This window comes from Branchiostoma belcheri, unplaced genomic scaffold (genome assembly GCF_001625305.1).
Source record: "Branchiostoma belcheri isolate BF01 breed outbred unplaced genomic scaffold, Haploidv18h27 scaffold338, whole genome shotgun sequence".
Taxonomy (NCBI): domain Eukaryota; kingdom Metazoa; phylum Chordata; class Leptocardii; order Amphioxiformes; family Branchiostomatidae; genus Branchiostoma; species Branchiostoma belcheri.
This window is the reverse complement of record NW_017803952.1, coordinates 94,411-97,429: the sequence shown is the minus strand read 5'-3', so window position 1 is coordinate 97,429 and position 3,019 is coordinate 94,411. Positions and strand designations below refer to the sequence as shown.

Sequence of the window (3,019 nt, the reverse complement as noted above, 5' to 3'; positions counted from 1 at the left end):
AAATGTACATATGAGAACCTCAGCAAAAATTATTTTCCTTCTTTTTTTCTCCACAGGAAGAAGAAAGGTCTGCAAGTCTACATGCTACCAAGGATACTTGATGCTACAAAATTACAGTTCTTTGCAAAGTGTTTACGGTCCGCTGGGTCTGAGTCATGTATGAATTAAAGTTACACGCTACAAAATAATCTAAACATGGCTATATTCAGAATGTTCATGTAATTTTTGCAGTAAAAAAATTTAAGAAACCAGCTCAAACGTCTGCGGAAAAATAGAATCTAGCGTTCATAAAAGCGTGGTGGCTTTTCTGTGTTTACAGTACAATTACGTCGGCTTTTGTTTTAGCGGCGTACTGAATATGTATGAAGATATTTTTACGAATGTTACACACTAGTCGCACGTACAAGATTTACACATCTACATGTGATCTTCAGTAAAACAGTCTAGATCAGTTTGTCAATGTTCCAAACTTTACCGGCGTGCCTTCTGGATCACGGCCCGGATGCCGGTACGCTCCCAGCCCCTCTCGATGGCCGCCGAGTCGTTTCCCACTCTGTCAAAGGCACCAAGCAGCCAGTTGGCGTGGAGTGGCTTCAGTGTTGACAGTTTCAAGTCCACCTTGACGTTCGCGACTTCCCGGCCCTCCTTCCTCTCCCTGGCGAAGGTGTCGGCGTAGAACTTCACGAAGCTGGCCTTCAGGTCTCGCTTCAGCAGATCGTTGATTCCCCCGTCGGCGTCCAAAGGTTGCAGCTCCCCGGTGCAGCTAGCTGGGACGTAGACGGGGAAAATGTGATTCTCTCTCAACTTCTGTAGCAGGTCCTGGTTGCGGTGGGCTTTGAAGACATCAAAGATGGCCAGCCCGGGATGGTCGGCGGCGAGCCCGAGCTGACTCCGCTGGCTCTCCATGTAAGGGATGAGAATCTTCTCGGTGTAGCGCAGCATGCTGTCACCGTTTGACGAGTGGGATTCCGTGTGGTGGATGTCCCACTCCTCGGGGAAGTCGAACTTGGGATGACACGCTTCTGTCTTCCCCTGGTACAACGCCTGTGGTGGGAGGAGCTTCCCAGACACAGACGTTGTCAGGAGAAGCGTGATCTGCCTCTTGTCTTCAAGGCCGGTGATCGGGACCTGTACGTCGCTCCTTCTTCCTCCAGGGTCCACTTGCCCACCGGTACAATGGGAACTCCAGTCTGATCCCAGTTCACGATCATCTCGTCGGGGATATCGTTGTCGCGGACGGCTTCCTCGATGCGATCGTAGAATTTGTCCCTCGTCTCTTCAAAGTCCTCTGGAACCTTCCTGGCTGCTTTTGTCCCCTTACGCTTCACAAAGTTCATCCTACGTAGAATGGAGTTGGCCCATTCCTTTGTGATATGAATGTTCCCACCGTATTCGGCCAGGAGACTGCGGTCTTTCTCCAAGATCAGTCCCCGGGCGGCCCCCATGACCATGAGACGGTTAACCACGCCCCCAGCCGATCTCAGGTTTCGCAGGTACTGTTGCAACTCTCCATCCAAGTCCCCGAGCTTGAGCGGGCGGCCAATCCGTGCACGTGGAAGTGTTTCCACGCTGTTTGTGCCGCGGCGTTTCACTTCTTTGTTGTAGCTGTTCTTGATGTACCGGACGGTGCTTTCGTTGAGTTTGTGGCCGACTTCTACTGACATGCGATCTGCCGTCTTCTGAGGTCCGATGTCAATGCACATCTTGGCGATTTTTGCTCGCTGCTCTGGGGTGTACGTGCCGTAGTTCCCACGTTTCTTCTGCCGGCTCCCTGCCTCTGCCGTCTCCGCGATCACCTTCGCCACTTCCCTGTTGGCCGCTGCGGTTGCCTGGGGATTCTTGGTGTCCTCGGGGTTGGGCAGACCGGGCGTGGTCGAGCGCTGCAAAGACGGGTTGGATTTCTTCAGCCAGTTCAGCATGATGAGTCGTACGGGTCGCTCTCGCAATGAGAATGGATTTAAAACGCCAGAACCCCCTTCCTTTATTCCCCAAAAATAACACAACATTGCCAGACCAGTGTCTCCTGTTCCCTGCTGGAAACACGTTTGAAGTAAAGACATGAAACAGTAACATGAGGTTGAAAGATGCTATCATTAAAAGAGTGTTTTTACATAATTGTCAGACATCCAAGTGTGACTTTACATTAGGTGTTCGGTGCGAAACGCTTCATCTCAGGTAAGGCTTCAATGTGAAACCATTTAGCACATTCATATTCATTACAGGAAAACAACAATTCTTATACTGTATCGTCTAATTGTCTGCTAAATAAACACACTGTCTGTTAAATAAACACACCGACAGTCAGACAAAGGTTTGTTTTTATTTTTGAGTGTTGCAATGTTGAACGGCGCGTGCCGGGCCCGCGCGCAAGGCGGGGCTGGGAGGGCGACGGTACGATGTCTTTCAAAGCGCTCCAGACGTCTCTATATTTGTGATTGTTGCGCGCAGTCGGCAAGCTGATTGAAGTCGTATGATCGCGGGGCCGCTGACGTGCCGACATGACAGTCACTTAGCGTAACCGCGGAAGGGAAAATGATGAAAAGGAACCGGCGCGAGTGTCTGCCTAAGCGCTTCCACACTTCTCTTTTTCTTGCCGCGCCCTCCCCAAAAATTACTAAAAAATTTTTGATATGGTCAGCGCGAATCTAAAAATACCGCGGATTGTCCATTTCCCCGAAACCGCGAACTTTAGGCCCCGCGAATCTAAAGAGACTTACAGTATTTATAAAAACTACTCTTGCTTCTGTCATCTGAGTCAATTTAAGGCTGTGCACATGAAAAGAAGGGAGTGACATCACCTAGTTTGACATCTGTGCTACAACAGCCAAGGTTTCAGCACCAGGGACAGAAACACACTTTAGGCTGGATGGATATCGTATCCAGAACCATGCCTACCTATCTCTATGCATGAATGGGTTAGGATTAGGAACAGGCACAGTTCTGGATAGTCTCTGTGTATCCAAGCATGTAGATTTGCCCCAGGAACGGCTCTCGATACATGTGGACTATCCAGAAGAGC

The 3,019-nt window shown here is 49.8% G+C and overlaps 1 protein-coding gene and 1 pseudogene across 1 annotated transcript in view; both read right to left on the bottom strand.

The window, feature by feature from the left end:
* The window catches only part of LOC109475400 (polycystic kidney disease protein 1-like 2), a 12,296-nt gene that overhangs the window by 1,329 nt on the left and 7,948 nt on the right, over positions 1-3,019 (bottom strand). The gene's annotated exons all lie outside the window — the stretch shown is intronic.
* On the bottom strand, positions 79-2,190 carry LOC109475401 (annotated as a pseudogene).